The sequence below is a fragment of the Sceloporus occidentalis genome, unplaced genomic scaffold (genome assembly GCF_023333645.1).
Source record: "Sceloporus occidentalis isolate IW3139 unplaced genomic scaffold, rSceOcc1.0.p SCAF_6, whole genome shotgun sequence".
Taxonomy (NCBI): domain Eukaryota; kingdom Metazoa; phylum Chordata; class Lepidosauria; order Squamata; family Phrynosomatidae; genus Sceloporus; species Sceloporus occidentalis.
The window spans coordinates 112,902,257-112,926,805 of record NW_028316986.1 but is presented as its reverse complement, the minus strand read 5'-3'; positions in this window follow the sequence as shown (position 1 = coordinate 112,926,805).

The window sequence follows — 24,549 nt, the reverse complement described above, 5'->3', positions numbered from 1 at the left end:
TGATCCTGTTTCCGGTCCTAGTTGCCACAGCCTTTTCATCTTTCCTCCCCACTATACAAGCAATTATAAGAGTGAATTATAAGAGCAACATCCTGCATTCTCCTCATATTATGTACATTGAGCAGAAAAGAAAAAGGCAAGTGTGTGGACAGCCATGTTATGAAAAAAAGGAGAGACTCCGGACCTTATCGCATCCATTTTTTTAAACATCCTGGGCATGAGTAGGGAATGCTCAGGGCTGTGCGTGACTGAGAAAAAATGGATTTTCCCACACATCTAGGTGTTCTCAAAACAGCCCTATTCCATTGTCCAGCACCAAGCTGTTTCCATTCAGTGCTTCTGAGCATCCCCTACCCGTGCCCAGAACGTTTCTAAAAATGTGTGTGATAACTTCTTCTCAAGGCTCAGGTACCTTTTGGAAACTGCTGAAGACTTCTAACAAATCCATTTCACTTCTTAGATTTAAGAACTGCTTCTGTCCAGTGTTCACATGCAAGCTCTCCACAGTAAATGTTTAGTAGTAATTTCATGCAGTGTAACATGAATAATACTCATAGAAATCTTTCTCCTATGTTTTCCCCCTCTTCCAAAACATTTATTAAATATTTTACAAGACTGCAAATCTAAGTTTCAAAAGTGCCCTGCTGTTTCCATTTTATGGGATGCTTTTTGATACTTGAAGAAGGCAGACTTTATTTTCTTTTAAAAGATCAATCGGATTAAGGTATACCACAGGCCCAAGCATGTTTTCAGTAATGGCAGGTTTAACCTGCGCAGCTTGATCTTTTTATTTGAGATATGTCTTTGTAATAGTATTCAAATAGGCATGCATTTTCAGAGGATAAGTGCTATTTGACAGTTTTGTTTTACAATCCTGCTGCTTGACCTTGCATCTTCAAATTGCACTGATATAACAAGAAACAAAAGTTTGAAAACCAGTTTATTTTCTATTCTTTCAATAATAGAGAACAACAAGCAAATTGTTCAATCATAGAAATAAAGATACCCATTCAGAGAAGTGGCAAGTGTCAATTGTTGAAGTGATATTTCTATTTTATTTTTCCTTGTTTTAATCAGTTTCAGATAGTGTAGGGCACTGTAGGGCAGGGCAAGGCAGTGCAGTACAGTGATTATAGTCCAAACCTAGGAGCACAAAGGTCCACATTATAAAACCCTCACTCAGCATTGAAAGTCACTGAGTAACTTTGGCCTCTCTGTTCAACATGGGCCTCTCTGCCTAATCTGAGACTAATTGAAAGACTTCAGCCTACTTCCTCAGATGCAGGAATGAGTTTTGATGGCTGAGTGTGAATTTGAACCCTGATCTCCTAGGAATCCTAATCTAGTACTCAAGCCACTCACTGGCTCTCTGGTATAGATACAGGTATAGAACTCATTGTTCATCTGCACCAAACATGTGAATGACTGGAAATATGCCACTAGGGCATGCTCTAAAGTTGTGGTTGTGGGAGTGAAGCATTCTCCTGCACATCTTCCTTACATGTTCTTTAAATATACAAAGGACACTTGAAGTAGTGGTTTCACATATGAATGTTTACCAAATTAATTAATATTCATATTCATCTTATATTTAATACTCACTGAGGAGATTACTGCACAGAGGTGATAGTGTGGTGAAATAGCACAACTATATTAGTACAACTACAACGATCTCAATAACACAATTGAAACAAGGTTTTCTGCATTACCATATCAATCTGGAATTGCATTTGGTTGCTAACAGTTGCATAACTCATGAGTTTTCCACACTAGTCTTGAATTTACCATTCTTGTGCATGTGTGTTGGGTTTTTTGCTTGCTTTTAGCAAACTCTCACAATCCATGAGATTATAAACATTAATGCGAGATTTGTAATTTTTCCTCACATGATGTTTACATTTTATGCGCATGCACTTAGGGGTTTCCAGGGTAAAAAGCTTTAAAAAGCCTCTTTGGGACAATTTCTCTAGTTAGTTCCCTTTTGAATTCATCTACCTTTAAACAATGCTATGTCTCTCATGCAGTTGACCTCCTAGCAACAAAACCCAGAAGTCTGGTGATGTCATGTCACCATGATGTAACCTGGAACCCCATGATCAATGCAGTTGCCTGGGAGGCTGCCGCAAATAACCACATGAAACCGAGCTGGATGAAAGGCCATAACTTTATTAAACAAACTCAAACTATTGGTAGGGTTGGCAAAAAGCATAAGGTCAGGATCTGTGGGATCAAACAACCCCCTGTTTGTCTGATCAGCCATAAGCCTGGTAACCGCCAGGCATTGGGATGACCTAGGGGCTAAGGAATGCCAATTGACCGCCATGCCACCATGCGCTCACTTATTCCTTAAGCCCCTAGTCACCGGGAGGCGCTCCCGCGTTATAGTCCAAACCTAGGAGCACAAAGATGCTTACCCTATTCGGCCCCAGGTCCCGAATGACTCCCAAACCAGAACTCCGTAGCCCTGGTACCACACCATGCAGATCCATGGCCTATGCTGCCACCACAAAGGCCATTCCACAGAACGCCTACTGCCAACCCTGCCAAGAGCAGTGGTCCAAGTGTGGATGAACATAACCAGAAAAGGCCTTAGATTTCCATCTGCCAATCTTCTTGATGGAATCGTTTGACATGCCAGCTCGAGATGCAGCCATTGCTGCCCCAATGCGGAAGGAGTGCCCACCAAACTCGGAGTCTGGGAGTCCCAAGCTACGCACTGCCAAGCGAAGCACCGATACAAATTGCTATCTTGTCAACGGTGACCCATCAGCATGAATGAAGAGATAGCTGTCCAATCTTGGTCTGTAGTCCCAAAATGATCGAAGCGCCTTAACTGCACAGACCTTGAAACCCTTCAAGCACCGCAGCACAACAGTTTGTCCATGGCCAAGTTGGTCGCACTTGGACCTACAAATAACTAGTGAAACAGCATGTTTAATGAATGAAACATCGGAAGCTAGCAGTGCCTTAAAGGACAAATCACTCTTGGACGAAGCCACCAATTCCCCCAGCCTAAAGGCACCAAAAAGGCAGCACAAAACAACATGTTTTCAAAACTGGATGTACAAATGAAAGGCAGCTGCTCACAAATTTTAGTTAACAATTGAAAACAGATAGGCCTCCTGACATCGTTATCAGCGGCATAAATCCTTTTCTATCCCTCAACTGCCCTCTTAACCAGAAAAGAAGCACATGGATCAGGGAATCCTCCTGCTTTAGAAAAGAAAGTAATACCAGCCAAATGAATGGACATCGTTTTGGGAGCAATGTTGCTATGTTTTAACCAAACTAAAAAATGTAAAACAACATTAGTATCAACAGGCCACCGAGGCTGAATGCCTGAAGCATTGAAAAATTCCAACAATTTGTTAATGGCACGTTTATAAGTCTTAAATGTGGAAGGCACGAGGAAGCCATAACTCCTTCCATTATTTCAGACAACCAACCTCCCACAGGGACTCTGGGAACGGGGTGGGAGATAACTCGGCCTCTGGAGCTAGCTGGCGAAATCTTTGTTCCTGAAAACGAGAAATGGCATCTGCGATGTTATTTTCTAAACCAGGCACATGACGAGCTGTGAAAGAAATGTTATTATACAAACAACATAGTACCAATTTACACACTAAAACCATGACTCGATCTGATTTAGATGACAGCTTGTTAATAACAGTGACCACTGCTTGATTATCAAACCAAAAGCAAACCTTTTTGTTTGAAAACTCTGAACACCAGATGTGAATGGCTACCACAATGGGGAATAATTCTAAGAAGGTGAGATCCCTAAGGATGTCGCAACCAGCCCAAGCGGCAGGCCATCTTTGAGCACACCAGTGGCCTTGAAAGAAAACACCAAATCCAATGCTCCCGGCTGCATCAGAATGAACTTGGAGCCTATATTCTAGCCTCCACGTCCTTTGCCAAATGGCAACACCATTGAAATCCTGGAGGAACTCCCACCAAACATTTAGGTCATCTTTGATGGCTCTGGTGATACGAATGTGGTGATGAAGTGACTGAGGGCCAGCCAGGGACCTGGCAAGTCTGACACAAAAGGCCCTGCCGGGAGCAACTACCTTGCAGGCAAAATTAAGATGTCCAAGTAAAGATTGAACATGTCTGAGCGTGACCTAGTGAGAAAGCAAGGTAGATTCCAGTAAGGAACGCAAGTTGGCCAGCTTATCTGAAGGCAAACAAGAAATACCAGCAACAGAGTCTATCATAATGCCCAGAAAGGAAAGGGAAGTAGTGGGCCCTTCAGTTTTATTGGCCGCCAGGGGAACACCAATCTCATCAGCTAGGACCGAAAAGGCTTGAAGCAGCTTATCACACTCTGAGGAGTTGGCTGAACCAACAAACAGGAAATCGTCAAGGTAGTGTGTGACAAGCGGGGAAAGCAGCCCTCCGCTTAAGCTCCCATTCCAGAAAGGAACTAAACGTCTCAAACGCCGCACAGCTTATTCAGCAACCCATGGGCATAGCCTTATCAAAGTACCAGTTGCCAGCAAACTTAAAACCTAACAGATGGAAATCCTCAGGGTGCACAGGCAGTAGCCTGAAGGCCGACTGAATGTCGCACTTGGCCATGAGAGCACCCTTACCACAGGCCCGAACAAGCCGGATGGTGTGGTCAAAAGAGGAATAACGAACAGAACACAGCTCATCGGAGATGGCATGGTTGACAGAGGAACCCGGAGGGTGAGAAAGATGGTGAATAATGCGGAATTCACCAGGGGCTTTCTTTGGAATAACTCCCAAAGGAGAAATGTGCAAGTAAACAAAAGGCAATTCGGAAAAGGGGCCCTCCATACGACCAGCTTCAAGTTCCTTGGAAATCTTAGCTCTGAAAACTTCGGGCATGACTCTGGCAGACTGCAAATTGCGAGGATTGGAATGTGAAGGCTGAGCCATAACAGGAATATGGAAACCAAAAGAAAAACCATCTGCCAGATATTTAGCATCCTCTCTAAGAGGGTAAGCTAAAAGCAAAAGGATAAGAGCCTCAGGTTTGACAGGTGAATGAGCCAGGGGAAAAACTATAGATGGCTGAACAGCAACACAACCATTTTGGGCCCCCTGAACCTCCGGCATCAGACCCCCCCAGGACCATCTTTTTTGCCAGCTGCTGAGTGAGCAGGTGTCTGGGAAAGCAGCCAAAGGGCTGATAAGACAGCTCGTTCTCAAACAAACAAACCCCCCCTAGAACAGCAAAGTCAGTGTAAGCTACAAGGTCCTGAAGATTCACAGTAGCTCTACCAAAAGGGATTACCAAGAGAATTGTCAGATGGTCCGAGGTTCAGGGTATCAGAGAGGCAGGTCAATAAAGCAGTCCAAGGTCAAGGTTTCCGGGTAGTCAAGACAAGAAGCCAAAGGAGCCAGAGACAGAGTCTTTCCTCTAAAAGAGTCAGCTATCCACTGGCAAAGAACCACACATGCTCCAGGTGCTTAAGAAGGCAAGGAGCCGGCCTTCAGCTGTGTCCGATTACGAACAAGCTTCTGATAAAGCCTCCGAGATCTTCGAAGTCCCTCTCTTTCTGCTCGACGCTCCTTGAAGGTAGGCACACTGCCCAGATCCTCCTCCATGTCCACAGCCTCGGCACCAGGCAAACTTGACTGCTGAACCTCTGGAGGGGCCACAGACTCTGCTCCAGCAGAACTAGGGCCAGCCTCTGGCTCCTCCATTACAGGATCAAGCCCCAGGGGCTCTGGCTCCTCCATTACTGGTTCAGGTCCCAGGGGCTCTAGCTCATCCTCTGAGTCCTCCAAGCTGTCCTCCAGGCTGGGCATGACAGCAGGGCACCCTGCTCTGCAGGGCTGAGAAGGGCGAGAGCAGGAAGACCTGGGGTGGGAACCTTTACAATTATCACAGACATGATCATATTTACAATGAGCACAAGTGCATCTGCCCGCATTAAAGTCCCAGCATGGGAAAATGCGTCCATCCTTCTTAAAAGTCCCCCTTTGAGAGCCTTTGAACTTGGCCTGAGTGCCAACTTCAAGCAGCCAAATTTCGTTATGGAGCAAGTCCCAATGCTCCCTCAAGTTCTGAGATGCGTGTTGGCGAAAGGCTGCATCGTATGCAATGGCAGCAGCGTCGCCTGCAAAAGACTTGGCCCGTAGAACGTTCATCATATGGCTGTCCAAATGCCAAGCTCGCTCGGGGAAGGCCATGGAAACTACGGCCTTAAAGACTAAGAAACCTTCAAGCCAATTGGCAAAGGTGTGCTCAGCAGGCAAAACCTTTGGCTACTTATTAGCCTTCTTAGTAGAGGTGACAGCAACTGCTTCCTTGCCTTTCGGCTGCAGAAGGGAAAACACATCAACGTAGCACCCGCTCAGAATGAGCTTTCTGACTTTCTTGGACAAGTGAGCACCAGGAGGGCACTCACCAGGTGCACATATGGGGAAATCGGCAGCCTGTGGATCAACCCAAACGCCCTGGAGTCCAGGGCGCCAAGCATGCCTTTTAATTGCCCACCGCGACAAACCAGAAGATGATGTAGCTCCGAGATGCTCATTGTCATCAGAAGACGTAGCCAACGAACTGGAACTGGAGGAACTGGAAGAGCTGGAAACCTGAAGCCTAGGTGTCTGCGATGCTGGCAACAGCAGTGGCGAGGTAGCAGCAGGCTGGCTGGAAGACGTTGCTTGCTGAATGAGGTCAGCGATGGACCTGGACAAATTGGCCACAGCCTCAGGGGAAAGCAACGGCATAGTATTCTGCTGAGAAGAAGGAGGCTCCGTAGAAGGTGCTGAAGACGAAACTGTGCTAGCGCTAGCAGCCCTGTTGGAACCAGAACTTCTCGCAGCCTGTGATGAACCGGCCCAGGATCTTCTAGGCAAACCTGCTTGACCGCTAGTGGCAGGCCGCGAGGCAGAGGCCGCAGCAGGAGGTTTTGGAGGCAGGATAAAATTGCAGGCAAGCCCGCAAGCAACAGAACAGAAGGAAGGAGTCTCACCAAAAAGAGAAAAAACACCACCCAAAGTGCAGTGCAAAAAACAGCCAGGAACAAACAAGCCTGTCCTAGCCTAGGAACGAGGCTGAGAAAGTGTGACTCCCAAAGCCACCCAGTGGGTTGACATGACTGTCACCAGGGTTAAATCTGTATCCCCAAAGTCCTGACCCCAGTGCTCTAACCTCTATTCCCCAAAAGAACAGTGAAAAGGACCGAGAATGCCCATTCATGGCTAAACACAAATGGCCACTCGGCCTGAAAACAAAATGGCGGGAGCCACAAATTCCTGCCAAATTTCGCCCCTGAAAGGGGGGCTAAGGAGCACCGAGGCACAGAGGAGGAGGGCACCGCCCTCCTGCCTCTTACCTGCTGGCCTGAAAAAGTCTCCAAAAAGGGAGGGAGGGAGAAGCCCTCTATGCACGCCTCCCTTCTCCTTGGCTCTGCTCAGCAGCAGAGCCAAGCAAATTCTGCTGCCAGGGCCAGACCGCGTGGCCTTATATAGGCCTATGGCCCTTGCTGATGAAGTGGCCAGGAGACTCCTCCTCCAGAGCAGCTCAGCCAATGAGCTGGTCTGGAGGACCGGAACTTCTGGCCATAGAGTTCTCCGCCCATCCTAGAGTGGCGTGGAGCGGAAGGGCCCACCCCTTCTGCCCCGCGTGACCAATCAAGGCAGAGGATTCGCCCCAGACGCATTCTGGGGCGAATTGCTGCCACTCCATGCGGCAAAGCGGCCTGCCTGTGCAGTCAGGCAGCCGCTTTTTGCACTAATATCTTCCACACATGTATACTTCTGCAATTACAGCAATGTCAGCAGTTACTCACGGTTTCCTATTGTTAACAACATATAGCACTATAAACATATGACTGTGACAGTATAACAGTGGAACAATGGTGATGTCGTGCAGTAGGATGTGTTATGAGGTGTTGCAATCCCACGTTAGTTCTGTTTTTAGAACATCATGAAAAAATGTCCTGAGTCTTTTTAAAATATGTGTTGAATGTGCTTATTTGAAAAAATAGTGTTTCGGTTACTAGTAAAGGTTAAATAAACACTTGCAAAGTAACTTTTTATTAAAACTCACAGAATTCCAGAAGGTTACCACCAAAAGTTAACTTGTCAAAGCTCTGTTAAAAGTTTCTCTGCACAGGTTAACATGATCACAATTCCTTCTTCTTCCTACCCTAAAACTAACATGTTCATAATTTGGAAAGGTCTGGGGAGCAGCAAAGGTCAAGCAGATGAGTCATCACAACATCTATTCTGAGGCATCTGTGTGGGTGACCAAGAAAAAAAAAGACGTGCATGTGGCAACCTTCCAGGCTCTGATCAGGTTTAGTTCTTCACATGAAATGTGGCAGAATTGCAACGAATTGTCCTTGACACAAATGGGAACCTAGACAAGTTAGTACCCTTTTTATAAGCAACAGCACTGACCTTTCCCTTCATGATCTGTCAAATTAATTTTTGCATCATATGATACACACATAATTTGCAATCTATACAAAATTAACTAGGTTTGAGAACAATAGGGAACAACATAATTTTAATGTAAAGGTAGATGTTTCTGTCCTTTAAAAATCAGCAAGAATTGTGTTCCTATCTGTCCTAATTCCCTTTTTTACTACTTGGCTATGCCAGGTTGTTATCTGTACATGAGATTATGCATCAGTAAATTTATTATCCAACTTCCAACTCCCCAAAAACCCACAGAAGGCAACATAGATTTGTGAAATTTTTTTGCTATCACCACTCATTTATACATTGCTTTTCTCATATACAGAACAGCATTGTGTTGTTCTTGCTCTGTGTTAATGGCCAAGGTTTAAAATCACACTCCACAGACTTCATAACAAGCAGGCAGAGGGATGGATAAGGAATTTGCATTAACTGAGTTTTCTTTCTATCTTTGTTGGTGGTGTTTTTACAGATTTATCTAATTTATGGTTGAAAATCTTTTGGATTCCAATCACCAGCATGAAAATGCCAGTGACAGATTCTTTCCCATCCTCTCCAAATTATACACAAGGAAATGTACCCTACCGAAAACATGTACATTTTGAAAATTCTCTCAGAGTCACTTTAGTCAATGAGCAAACTGCATAGGTTAAGAGAAAAAAATGTGTAAAATAATACCAATTAGTAAAAGTGTGTGCCAAAAAACTATATGAATTTCCAATGGGTAAGGAAAGGAGGGGAAAAAAGGAAAGAAGAAAACCTCACAACTTGATATGACACATGGATGAAATTCATGGAAATTTCTCTTGGATCAAGGAGCCCCCCATCAACAGCAAGGATACAATTGGTTACAGTTTTGTGATCTTTATTATTTGGGGAAATGGAAGGTGTTTTTTTTTTAATGAATTGACTAGGATTAGGATCTTTTTAAAAAAGAGAGTGCTTCACTTTAATCATATCCAAATATAAGCATGCCTGCCACTGAGTTGACCATAGATCCTGAGTCACAATGTTAGCCAGGCGTGTTACAGACCACCCTAAAGTGGGCGGTCTGCCGCCGCTGTCATTAGCTATGCCGAGAAGCCCCAGCGGCCAGACTGCGAGGCTTCCCGGCGCAGCTAAAAAGGAGCGCCGAAATGGGGCTCCTTTTTGGCTCCTGGAAGTGGCGCCGCGAGGTGCACACTCGCAGCGTCACTTCTGCCGCGCCACGTCCGGATGCTGTGCATCCGAGACATAAATATGGCGGCCCCCGTGTGGATGGGGGCTGCCATTTAGTATGCGCTCCATGCGTCTTAGGAACAGGGCCGGTTAGGAAGGTGAGACCCTTCCTAACCCTAGCACGCACGGAGCGCATAGTAAATGGCGGTGTGTAATGCGCCACTGATGTACAAAATCACCCAGTTGACTTAACATGACACTCAGCTTCAGTTTGACTTACAATTCTTTTCCCATTCACATTAAAAGTGCTAGGATAAAAGAATGTCTTGTTAAGAACTTATTGAAAAGCATTAATGAGAATAGTTTGAAATCAATGAACAAACTAACCAAGGAAGGGAAGTAGAGGAGGAGAAAAAATGGTGTGTGTGTGTGTGTGTGTGTGTGTGTGTGTGTGTAGGCAGTGAGGAGTAAATTGACCAGTTTTCACAAATCCTAGCAACGTGGAAGTTCAATAAATAAAATTCTGAACCCATTCCACAGTGTTGGAGTATAACCAAGGAGGCGATTGAATAATATCAAATACGCTTGTTTGCCTGACATGGGACAGAGTAGGCTTTGGTACTTCCTTCCTAGGGGACTTAGTGAGGTCAGTATCACACTACACTGTTATAGTACAATTATTCCACTTTAATTACTATGGCTGTGGCATTCTGGGAATTGTAGTTTAGTGAGGCCTAAGAGCTCTCTGGCTGAGAATGCTAAATGCTCCTCCGTAAACTGTGAACCCCACTATTCCATAGGAGGCTGCCATAGCAGTTAAAGTAGAATAATAGTGCTATAAGAGTGTAGTGTGATATTCAGAATCTCTTAATTATCTTTCCACAGGCAGCTGAAGACCTTCTTGCTTTGGCAGGCGTTTGATTTAGTTTGGTTTGGTTGGGGGAAATGGGTCTTTTATAACATGCTGGATGTTTTATTTGTTGCTTTTTTATGGTTTATGTTTTTAATCAGTTTCAATTTTATTTTCATAGTTTAATTATTTTTTCAAACTCTTATAAGCTGTGAATTTTTACCTATGTTTGTTTTAACTGTTGTAAGCTTCCTTGCATCCCTAAAGGGGGGCAGGAGAAGGAAGGATAACAGAAACAACAGCTTTTATCCACAGTTTCACTGCGGGTGATGATCACATGGGTCTTTTGCATGTTGCTCGTAGTGTCCAGCACTGTCTGAGTAGCATACAGAGAGGAAGCATGCTCCTGTTCTGTAGAGGTAACCAAGTACATCTGCTCTGCCTAATGGGTAAATTGAGCAATCCTTTATTTCACATAATGGACTTTCTATGTTCTCAAATTTCTTGTCAGTTTCATTTTGAAAGAAAAAGAAAAAAATAAGAACAAGGATAAATGACACTATCCCTTTGGCCTGAGGATTACAGAGGTTTTCCTCCATGGAGCACTCAAGTGCAAGAGATTATGTCATAGCCTGGAGTGAGTGAAGAAGGCAAATTGGTCTTCATTTGGCTGGTATCCCAGGGTTTTTTTTTCTCCGAGAGCAGTATTCTACTGGAATCTCTCAGAGTGCTTTTTGTCACCATTGCAAAATACTTTCAGAGAAACATAAAGTTTTTATGAGAGGAATGAGAAAAGAAACTATTCCAAGGCTAAGTGTTAATATTTGAACTTGTGGGTTTGGCTTCGAGGACTGAAAATAAAGTTGGGAGTCCTTCATTTCCCCTTGGAGTCAGGCTGTAGAAACTGGGAGCAGCTCAGTAATGCCTTCCATCCAAAATGCTCCTAGGTTTGAGGCTCTAGTCCTCCATATATTTGCTGAGGAGAAAGCTTCAATAGATCCCAATGGCACATTTGTGTTTCATGTTTTATTTAAAGTGCCTATAATCTATGTTTTAGATTAAGAAGTCCTCAAGGCAGTTCATAACAATAATTAAAATGTAATTCATATAAAATAGGATATATTCCAGAACAAATGACTGGAGGATATCTGAAACATTCCAGTTTTGGGTCTGTACTTTCTTAGCAATTATGGCTAAAAATAGAATGGAGACAAAAGAACATAGAAGCATCAGAACAACTCTATTGGATCATACATTAAATTTCCAAAGACCATGGAAAAGTTAATAGCTTGAACTCAGCTCCAAGAATGTACAATTTTGGCAGCTGTACAGAAAGTGAGTTTTCCAAGGTCTAAATATACATCTAGTTCACATGGCCCTTCAAATGTTGTTGGACTGCAACTCCCTGCATCCTTTATCGTTGACTATGCTGGCTACATTACATTACAGTACAACACTATCTCATGCTTCCTCTTCCATGTGGCAATCATTACTAGTAGTAAATGCAACACTTATACTCCATGAGGTATTTTGTGTGCCCTTTCCAGAAACCCTTTCACACTACACAATTATAGTACTCTGATATCACTTTAACTGTCCTAATTAGATTTTATGGAATCTTGGGACTTTCATTTGGGGTGGAATGTCAGTTTCTCAGCCATAAAGCGCATCTAGTGTCTCACCAAACTATAGGATTCCAAAGGATGCAATCCTGGTAGTTAAAGTGGAAACATAGCCATATTACTATGAAGTCTGAAAAAACCCCAGATAGTTGCTTTATTGCCACAGGGAATTAGGGTTTGTTTGGTTTTTGTCTCAATAGCTACAGAAGATCCCAAAAGGTTTATACCAGGCTTTATATTATGTGTGGAGAACTACCATATGATATAAGTTCCAGTTTGCTATTTACTGTGAAGTATTTTTGGTTTATTAATGAACTGCTTTTGAATTGATTGTTTAGTCCATTAAATGTAAATAAAGGTGTGTGTAAATGCTGAAATGCATGAAAGGAAGTGCAAAAATGTGCAGCTTTGAACGGGCTCCACAAATAAACAAATATGTCCTGAATGTTCTGTTTCCAAAGGGGTAGCTCTGTTCCTCTGTAGCAGCTATAAATAAAAAACAAAAAGAGACCTAACAGCATTATAAAGACTTACAGATTTATTGCAGCATGAGCTTTCAGGGTCTATAGCTTACAAATCTAAAGCAGTGGGCTGCAGGCCTCAGAACTTCACTCCATAATAAATCCATTAGTCTTAAACATGCCACAGGATTTGTTGTCTTAATTGCCAGCTTTCAGCTTAAAATGAAAGCTAAAGATGGCAATCTTGTACATACTTACCAATGTGTAAGTTTGATAAAACGTGCTTGTGATTAACTTTTGAGTATTATGGTACCCATTTATTCAGTCAAAGCTGGAAGGTTTCCTTTGGTTGAAGGAAATGCATCCTATGACACACAGTTCTTTGGTTTTTCAAGTAAAATGTCTGTTATTAACAACAGTTACCATTGTGGTGCAGTGCTGGACTATGATAAAGAGCTGGAGTATGATTAAGGATTGTGTCTAAACCCACACTCGTGTTTGAAGCTCACTGAGTGATATGGTCACTGCATATCACTCAATGAGACAGTCATTCTGTCTCTGGGCCTTATTATATTACACAAACACTATGGATTTTACAAGAAGCTTGAAAATTGGAATTAGAGTAGAATAGTAGCATCTGTTGCTGTAGCTTATCACATGACATTGTGTTTATCCAGTAGCTCATCTGTAGTCAACCCATTGCTGAAATGCTCCTTCTCATTGGTGGGCAAAACCTGTCAATGCCCTCCAGTTGCACTGCTTTCCCACTTTTGATGCACATGTGATCATTTCCTCCCAAAGCAGTTCCGATATGTAGGCAGTCATGTGGTACAAGTGGGCATGATTCTGCTCTTTCCCCCTTCTCCCTCACTATTCTTCTCCCCCCCCCAAAAAAATGTCTTTATCTTTTTACTTAATGCATTGCCATAATCTCACAATTTCATTAAAAATAAACATAAATACAGACTGATAGGCATGCTGGGAAGGGAAAAGGGTAAGGAGGCAAGGCTATGGATGCTGATATGAGGAAGACAGACGCCAGGACAGAAGTGACATTATGCAACTTAGAAGAGCTGTGTGATAATGACTGTCCCTAACCCAGTATGTTTGTGTTTCCTAGACTGCTTTTGAATTTCCTAAACCAGTGTGATTGTGGTGCCTTACAAGTCTGCTGTGATAAAGTCTTATAATTCCACTTTAATTGGCAAGGCTCCATCCTACAGAATCCTGGTATTAGCAGTTTAGGCAGGGCTATTTAGAAGTCTTGACCAGAGAGATCTGGTATCTCATCAAAGTTACCCCATTTACTTCCATGCCAGCATTCTCTGAAGATGCCAGCCACAGATGCTGGTGAAACATCAGGAATAAACTCTTCCAGAATATGGCCACATAGCCTGAAAAACCCACAAAAAACTATGGATACTGGCTGTGAAAGCCTTTGACTTCACATTACAATGTCCAGCATTCCACAGGATGTAGCCATGGTAAAGTGGAATAATAGTGCTATAATTATACAGTGTGATAGGGCCCTAACAAATTGCACTGGGATGTACTGAGGACAACAGGAAAGAATGAACATGCCATGCCACATTGGAGGAATGGTGAGATATTATTGATAATAAATCAAGACTGCTTTTTCAGGTGACAAGGGACACTTTTGGCTGGTGTCCAGGGTCTAGTGAACCCATAGTTTCCACAGAACAGTAAGGGCATGATCATGTTTCCCTAAACTCTTCACCCAAAATAGATTTTGAGAGGCACTGTGGATTGCAGGGACAAGAGAAGCTATCCACTTGCAGAAGTAGAAGACCATTCATGTGACAACAGAGTTAGCCTTTTCCCTTCCTATGCACTTTTTACAAGCTTTCTAGAAAACGTGAAAATATTACTTCTTTTGCTGAAGTTCTCTGTTGTACTAATCCAGGAGGAGCTCTTAAAAATAAGAAGTGAAAAAGATTGTGGCACAGTCGATCCTCCACCAAAAAATGTTACCTCTGTGATCTTAGTTCTCTGCATTAGTCCTTAGTCATGGAGCACACATTTATTCAATTTAGGAAAAGAAGAAAAAACCATGTAGTGTGGGAGTGGAGAGAGTAGAGACGGAGAAGGAACTCCCTATACACAATATTTTCCCTTCTGTGACAAGCTCAGGGTTAATCACACCATTTGATAGGTTATTTTTGTGAGGAAAAGAAATTGTCTTGATAGTCCTGATTAAGCTACTGTTATGTTATGGTTAACAGTAGCATGACAGGACAGAGGGAAATACCTGCTTTTCTCTGTGGTCTGAACAGATTTTAATAGAGGGTTTTGGCATTTTGAACCCTTGTTGTCCTGAGATGCTCAGCAGAACGACCATGGGCTTTTGGCTTAATATAGACGGTAGTTGACATAGCATGATAGCAGTGGCTGTGTTTATAACAAAGACCACCATCTCAGGCAGTTTCTCCAATGTGTTTGCCCTTTTCATATAATATTTACCTAGAGATGCTTTAATGTGAAATGTCACTGCAGGGTTTTTTTTTTTTTGTTTTGTTTTGTTTTTTTGAGCACCTACTGAAGAAGGAGAATTGCTACCATACCAACACCTGCATTTTGTCAGAAACCATCTTAAAGTGGTTTATTTCCTCAAGTTTCAAAGGCAATTGGAATGCGGTTTACAAAGCCCCCTTTCTGTCCTTATGATTAAAATGGAAAAACTGTAGTACTTCTGCTACATTGTCTTCTTTCTCCCCCTTCTTCTATTTCTATTTTTTTTTCTCCCCTTTTTTTTAGAGGGAGGGAAGTTTCCCCATTCGTGAGGTTTATTAGAGCTTTAAGCTGTCAGGTTATTACTGTCAGTTTCCAGAAAGGAAAGAGCTACTGATGTAAAATTAATTTATTGAATGGAATTGTTTTGCCCCAGGGGAATAACATCACCATTTAATTTAATTTCCCCATCATATTGTCTCATTTACAGAAGGGGGAAAAACTTTCCTTTTTAACAGAATAAGGTACATTATGCTGAATAGTGTTCTTGTCCTTAGATCATCACTTGTCAGAGCATTCTATAATATCTGCATGAATTTTACTTTCTGCTTTTCCCTTTTTAAAAAAAAGAGCATGGAGAGAGACATGAAGGTGCCCTCCTACCAAATATCTTTCTTATATTCATTCGTAAAGATTTTGAATCAGATCACAAAAGAACTACAGCTAGTATGTCATGAGGTGATTTCCAGCGTAACATTTCCCCCTATGCAGGGAATAACAATGGAGAAATAAAAATGAAGAAGCTTGCCTACAAATATACTGATCGTGAGAACTTTGGAGGACAGATTGTGAAGAGAACTGGGCAGGAAATTAACCTCTGACTCTCAGATTTTGCCTCCAAATCCAGAAGCAGCATGCCTCTGAACAGCAATTGCTGGGGACAACTGCTGAATGGGTTCTTGCCCCTATATGCTGTTTGTGGGTTTCCTAGAAGTGTGTGGTCATTGTCAATTGTGAAAAATTGGAGTCTGCATTAAATGGCCTGTTGAGCTGTTCCAACAGGGCTCTTATTTTTCTTTCTGCAAAAATCCATCATTGTTAGCAGAACTTGAAAAGGAGCCTCCTTACTTTACTTTACTTTATTTTTCTCTTAGGGACCATTCAGATTGCACAATTATAGCATAAGGAGTCCACTTTAGCTGCTAATTACTCCATCCTATCAAATCTTGGGATTTGTAGTTTTGTGAGGCTCTCTGACTGACAATTCTAAATACCACACAAAACTCAGTATTCTATAGGATAGAACCATAGTCATTAAGGAGGCACTCAAGTGTTATAATTCAATGTTGTTAACAAGGCTAGCTGGAAGATTCTTGCCATACTGATGTGAGATGTAGTCCAAAAAAGTAACTATTCTAGATTCTGACTGCAATGTAATATTTTCTTGTACATTTTTTTAAAAAGAGGATGTCACATGAGAAGCAGCCCTTGAAAACAGACTGAAAATCACGTTCTACAGTCACTTCTATGTGTGTTCATGGATTAAAAATGCATCTGAGTTTATTTTTAGCATATAGTCCACATGTTGTGTCTCAAGAATACTTTGTACTTGAATCACTGTGCATAACAGTTTTTGTATGATCAAGGAACAGATGTGCATTTGGCTATCCCCACTTTCATTATTTGATTGATAATAAACAATAGCCAGATTCCTGTATGTTTTTACATATATATAAGCACCATAGTTGGGGAGCCAGTGTGATGTAGCGGTTTGAGTGGTGGACTACAACTCTGGAGAACAGGATTTGAATCCTGGCTCAGCCATGAAACCCACTGGATGATCTTGGGCAATTCAAGCTCTCCCCGTCTCAGAGGATGGTAATGACAAATCCCCTCTGAAGAAACTTGCCAATAAAACCTCTTAGGGTTGCCATAAGTCAGAAACGACTTGAAGGCACACAACAACAACAAAGCACCATAGCTGCACTGCTAGGCAATGAATTCTGGCTCATGCTGCCCCCTCATCTTCACTTACTGGCAGCATCCAGTATAATCAATGAGAGTCTTTCCCCCTGTTGTTTGGGAAGAAGCTGGTTGTCATTCCCACCCCTCTTATGAGCAATCTCTATTGTGACAGGCAAAAACAGGGTCTCTGTTGCAATAATATCACATGCCAAAAATCACATGCACAAGAGCAGCTGGGACCACCAGCCAGCTGCTTCCTGAGTGACAGGGAAACAGACCCCCTCCAACACACATTGACTGCAGCTGCTGCTGCTTGGTAAGGGAGGATTGGAGGACTTTCACAGTCCCTATGTATCCCCTAAATTAGAAACTGTGTAGGAACCATGAATACATAACAGTCTCAAGTAAGTAACTCCATGTTACACATGTGTAACTCCCATACTGGATTCTGTCCAGAATTCATATCATATTTGGAACAATCTTTGCACAGTTGCCAGTTTAAAACATCGAAGGAAGGAGAATAAATATCAATGTTCTCCATATTTTCCCCACTTTTTTCCTCTATTTTATATCTATAATTATTTCAGTAGTTGAAAAATTAATTTATTCCATTTCTTTTCTTCATCTGTATGTTCTTGTTATATCTTCTTTAACTATCTAATTGATTTCCCCATTCTGAGTTCAAATAGATTTGCACATGCATATATCCTCTTGTGCTATGAAATGATGTAATATATCATTGGCTGGAATTAGTCAATTAAACTGATGAATGAATAAAAACAAAACCATTGCTACCTTATGAAAGATATGCAAAAAAGAAAGACCAGCACTGCAGCTGAAGCCAGGTGCATGACTATAAGGGGGGGGGGGATCCTCAACAGCCTCCTAAATGTTTCTGAGTTAATGTAACAATACATATTAACCTTATCTGTCAATTGGACTTAGGTGTAATGCTGTCTTGCATAAATATCTTGGTCTGCTATAAAGACAGTGTGGTGCAGATTCCAGGCTCAAACATGACTGACTTTGGGCAAGTCACACACTTTCAGACCAAGAAAACCTTGTGATAGGCTTGCATTAGAGTCACTGTAAGTCAGAAATGACTTGAAGATGCACAATAACAACACATGGAAGAAATAAGTATGGCTTATAGCCTTGGACTCATACCCTCAAATTTTGTTGTTGTGCACCTTCAAGTCATTTCTGACTTATGACAACATCATGGTCTTTTCTGAGGATGACAGTTCCCATGGATTTTGTGGGAAGGAATGGTTTTACTTCAGTCTTTTTGGAGTAGGTATTTCAGTCTCCTTCTTGCTATCATTTCCAAAGCTCTCAAAGTGAGATACTTGAAGGGATGAAATTCTCATATTTATACAAATATTTAATTAGCCTAAAATAAAAAGAAAGTATGGTTTAATGGTCCTAAACCAGTTGCGTTCTTCAAGTTGCATTCTTTCTGACTTGCCTGTGCAGATTGACTGTTGGGAGACACTATTCATATCATGCCTGATCAGTTTAAGGTGAGTCTTTGAGCAGTTATTGCTTTTGTTTATATAGGTAAACCCAATCTGTGCATTTGAAATGATTGATGAACTGCGGTCCCACTTGGAGTGTTTGTCATCACTCATGTGCTGAAGTGACATTTCTTTATGTATTTTGGCATAAACATATGCAACTACTGGCAAAGCATTTGACCCCAGAGTCTGACTATTTGTCATTCTAATCTCTCTACTCTTTCTCCCACCCACCCCAAAAAGTCAAGCAAGTTACTGTATGCTCTTAAGACACATCACTAATTATTCGACAGCAGAGGACGCCTCTAGCTGGGTTTGCATACGTTGCAGAATGCATCATTCAACCAACTAGGGTCCCGTATGATCTTATAAATAAAGTCGAGGTGGGGGCTAAATGTCAAGAGTGACAACCATATTGAACAATAATAGCTTTTCAGCAAAATCCAATGCTTACTCTGTAAGAAGGAAAGTATGGATAAAACACTACAATGTCACGGAGAGGCAAATCAAAGAAAAGAAGGGCTTAAATAAAATGCATTAAACATAACAACCCTGAAGCATACCTCCCTAAACAGTGGTGCAGTGACAAACAAGGAACCAATAATTCACAGTGCATGGGCAGAGATAAATTAATGGTTGCCTAACCTCCAGGATCAATGTTCAGAGTGTGTGTTATCATGTTGGAAAGCTGATTCTTTATTACTGAGGGTGGCAAAGGAATGTCAGCTCAAAAATAAAATTAGGTAATTTCATGAGTATGCATAAGATTCAAGTCACAAAATACAGTCATTCTGCTTGTATGCACCGGTTTATTTCTTTAGCAGTGAATTGGTAAAGCACATTTCCTTTAAATCTGTTTTTGCTTCTGCCTAAGTAATTTTTTTAAAAAAATATCACAGAAAGGTCTCACACCGGAGAAAGCTAGTACAATTGGCCCTCCTTATCCATGGGTTCAACCATCAATGTCTTAAAAATATTCAAAAAAGATATAAATTCTCAATGGAAAGCCTTGATTTTGCCATTTTATTTAAGGGACACCATATTATTACCCCACTGTATATAATGAAACTGGAGCATCCATGGATGTTATTATCCACAGGGGGTCCAAGGACGAAACCCTAGCAGAAACCAAGGGCCCACTGTACAGGCATATTCAATATTTATGTCTCAGCCAAAGAAAGTAGGACCCAAGACTGTATAGAAACATCATAATCTTTTCCAGAGAAATAGACTACAGAGTGAGAAAGCCCAATGTCTTTTGTAAATAGAGCTTGTAAAATTTATTATTATTATTATTATTATTATTATTATTTGGACTGCAGTTTTCTGAATTCCCCAATGAAACTGTAGGGTTGAAAGCATATGAACATAAGAATACATTTTGATATGAAGCTAATTTTGAGCTTCTGCAGTTAACAGATGAATTATTCTGAAAGCTTCAGCTCACATCTATGCATACCCCTGTGATTGTTAAGAGCATTGCAGGACTCATGGTTGAATGTTTCATTGTTTTCTTTCCCAAGAAAAGAAAGTTCAAGAATGGAAGCGCTTTCATTTTGAAGAATAACGGTAAGTTGCCTTAAGTGCCATATTCTCATACAACGGGCATCGTATTGGCCACTAAAATAGCACGGACGTATTTCTGAAGAACTGGAAGTATTATGCAGTCCTATTCTTCATCATAAGGAAAACTTGCATCTTTGACCTAGAAAGACTGAAGTGTTCACAAAAACAACACTCCTAGAGTGATATAACCTTTTCTTTTCATGTATACATAAACCGAACAAATGTATCTCATAAGGTGTATGAAATGTAAACTAGAACATGATGGCAGTGGGGAAAGGAAAAAACATTAAATACACAGCATAGGCTGTTATTGTATTCATGGAAGCCAGAAGAGCTTTTGAATGTATAAAACTCTTAGAACCAAAAACTGTGAACAAGAAAAATCATTTCAATTTGAGACCTTGCCATCCTCGAATCCATGTATTGAAAAACCGATCACAGGATCTGTACAAATCCAGCTGGAGGAAAATCCACCTAGGGAACAATATATATATTTCATTTTTTGTTAAGGAGTTTACCAAGGGTTCTCTACTAGTTATCACTGACATTTAATCTTTGTCAAAAATAGCACCTTTTTGGCTCAAAAATTGGCTGGGTTCTGGCAATTTTGGTACCAAATAAAGTAATATGTAAGACTTGCTAGCTATTCTTGAAAAATATTTGTGATGAGGAAGAGGCAATACTTTGTGGAAAGAGTTGTTTGGAGTCTTGGAGCTGAACTCTATTGGCAGCCCAAGTTAAAGTAGAGCTATTGAATGAACTGTTGATCAATGAGTCAACATTTAAGTAAACACCAGTCACTCACTGGGTTCACACTAGATGAAACTACCAATAAAAATTAGGCATTGGTGTGATGTTGGATGTAGAAGGCATGTGCCGCTCAGATAGCTAAATGGATTTCCTGTGTCTTTCACTTCAGTGCAGCATCTCTAGGTTCCTGAAAATGTTGTACAGAAGACTGCAAGGCTCTCCTGAATGAGATAATGGGGAGAAGGGGGAAATTCCTCATGTCTCAGCTCAGGAAAGGAACTGTCACTTGATTTCCAAGAACTACATCCTTATTTCAGATGTCTCCTCACCACAGCATGTCTCCAGCATCTGTGTAGCACTTGGTGGTGGGACTGGAAAGGGTTGTCATGAGGAAGAAGTTGTGGTCTACCTTATCTAGTTGCATATACCTAAATATGAATCTAATCCAATATTATTTTAAGGAATCTTGTCTGTGGACCCATGCACACACATGCTGTATTAGATGATAGCAAAGTCTCATGAAAATGCAGTGATAAGTCCACCTTAGGATCACCACAAGCTGGAAATAACTTGAAGGCACACAGCAACAGCTACAACAAAGTCTAAGGAATGCCAATACTTATTCTTTGAAGGCCATTCCTGATCTAGCGCCCAGGAGGTTGGCATGGAGTGATATATCTGGAACTATGTACAGAACTTACATTTTGTTGCTTATATCTGTTTTCAGTCTTGACTGTCATTGTTTAAGTAGACAAAAGGGCACCATCCTTATGAAAGAAAGATGAATCTGCACTGAGAGTCAATCAAGCCCTCAAACCCTAATGAAGATTGAGTATGCTCAGTGGCCACTGAAACTATTGGGGGAAAGAAAACTGAGAGGCAGTAGGACTGATTGGTTGGACTATAAACTTTAACATTTTTCTTATGAATCTCATTTTTTTCATATTGCTGAAATCTCTTTCCACATCCCACACCTCTCCTTCTTTTCGCCCCACCTCACCCCTGCTAGACTAGTGTCAGCAAATGATACCTAAATGTTCAAACTTTGGTAAATGGAACGTCTATGGAAAATGAAATTCTGAAGGTCTGTATATTATGAATAAAATGTCAGCACTAGCTTGATTGATTAATTCCTTGTGTCTCCCCCCATTTCCCAATTAATAAATAATGCAGTGCAGAAGTGAGCCTTCCAGTAAAACTCTTGGAATACACATTTAAAATGTTTGGGGGTTGTTTTTTATTTTTATTTTCTTATGTTGGGCAGGAAGAGAATGTTGCTTCAACATGTTCAGCACAATGTGTTAATGGTGGAGAGGCATAATGAGACACTTGGAAACAAAACAAGACAGGAGGCAACAGCTTGATTGTTGTGAGACTGGCTTGTTTACTTATTTATTTATTATTTTAGATGCATAGTTTTTCATACCACTATAAAGGAGCAGTGGCTTACCACAACCAATCTACTTTTTAAACCATAGGGAGAATGAAGAATTATATACATAACCATCAGTTCTGTTTGGGTTCAAATATGAAAGCTTTTTATGTTACACAACTCTATCATTATGACTGATTATATTTTAATAGAGGTTTCCAATTGTTGTTGTTTTTACATATGTACCTTCAAGAAATGCTTACCAACTCAGATTTAGCCACATATGTCCTACTGGATGATCATGGGCCAGTCACACTCTTTCAGCCTCAGAGGATGCCAGTGGCAAACCCCTTCTGAAGAAAACCCCATGATTGGTTCACCTTATGGTCTCCGGAAATCGGAAGCAAGTTGAAGGCACACATCATCATCATGGTCAACAATAACAACAACTATATGTCCTGTCTGAGCAGGGTGTAATTCCAAAGGGAACAAGATGGTAGTATTGCTCCTCAAGTAAAAATTCTTCATTTCCCCTCTCAAGAAATTTCCCCACTGTATACAGATTTCTTACACTGGAGAGCCTTAAAACTTCGGTAGAGCACTTAGAAATACCGTTTAGGCATTCAAAGAAAAGGAGAAGAAAAGTTACAGATGGCATGTGAACACACAAAATTGAAGAGTTCTAGCTGTATAGTGTAGTGGTTTGAGTGCGGCACTGTGACTCTGGAGACTAGGGTTCAAATCTGGCTCAGCCATGTAAACCCACTGGGTGAACTTGGGCAAGTCACATGCTCTCAGCCTCAGGGCAAGGTAATGGCAACCCCCCTGTGAATAATCTTACTATTTTAGGCTGTTAAGAACACCATAGGTTAGAAACATGTGGGTTTCCATAAGGCTCACCATAAGAAATTACTTGAATGCACACAACAACAAAGATGTATGAACAATTTTCAGTGTTTCATGCTCCCCACACTAGAATTTTGGGGACTTAAAAAAATTCATTGGGGTCCAGAATTCTTATCTGGTGGTAGAATGCTTTCATTTGTCCTCACCCTACCCCATAGCTATACCCCTGCCCCAAATACATTTTCTAGTATTTACTAGGAATGTGAAAATCACTCAATTGTGTTGTGTTTCTCACAGACCTACCTGCATTTTTTCAAGGTGAGATGTGTTTTTTCTCAGCACTCTTGAGGTACCATATATGCAAAGGCTGATTTTCTTGAAACTGTTGGATAAACAAAATTCTTTCCCATCTTTCATATGCATGTAGTAGAATTGAATGTATACATGTAGTAGAGCTGAACAGAAAATGTCAAGAGAATTACACATGATCCTCCAAACATGCCTCCTGGTACACACACTCATGCATTCATACACACATGTGCACATGCACACATCAGGCCAAAACGTATAGCTACATTTAGGTGTTCATCCCCACACAAGTTCACATACATACATTTGAATCTCATAAGCCAGAGACACTAACACATGCACCCCCCTTCTCCCCCTTACATCATTCTAACCATGATATGGGAGCCTCTTGTGGCTTCAAAAAGACACTCCATTGTTTAAAGACAGAAATAACTCATTTTGAGTACAACACAAACCAAATCTAAAGTATTAGTTGCTGTGCATTTTAATCTATGCTACTAGCTAGATGTTAAGGTTAGGGAGCCTTAAGCCTTTCAATTATTTTTCAGTACCACTCCGATAATCCCTTACTACTGGTTATGCTGGCTAGGGTTTCTGGGACTTAAAGTCCAAAATATCAGGGGAAGGGGTTCCTCTCTGACCTGTGTAGTTTTGTATTTAGGATAAATAAATTTAGCACTATCTAGATGTAGGTTGGAATTGCCAAACATGAAAGAATCAGGGAGCAGGGTCCCTTGTGCCCTGTAGTGAACAATTTCACCACATTTTCAGACACATATACCCAATACAGCACAATTCCAAATGTTTATACTGACTCTGCTTAGACGTCTCATTGACTTCAGTTAGGCTTACTTCCAGATATGTGGATATAGGATTGCTGATGACTACAATGAGTTCTACTAATAATACTTTTTAGCATACTTCTTGATAGTAGGTTTCCATGAAGGATAGATTATTTCCAGTAACAAACTATCTCTGTCTAACACTTTACTTACACATTCTGTTTTTTAATAACAATGAAATGCTTCAGGCAGTGTTTGTTTTCTTAGAAAGTTGTGTTCTTTTTAAGTGTTTGAAGTCACTTGGCCTTTAGTCTCCTGACTCATTATCACTCCCTGCCCAAGGGTTTATGTAAGCATTTTAATTCAATGGTTTCTTGTATAGCATGCCTACTGCTTGTAGGTGCTAAACTAAGGAGTTATTATCATGCTTGGCCATATTGGCTGGAAATGAAATTCATTGCTGAAGGTGTTTG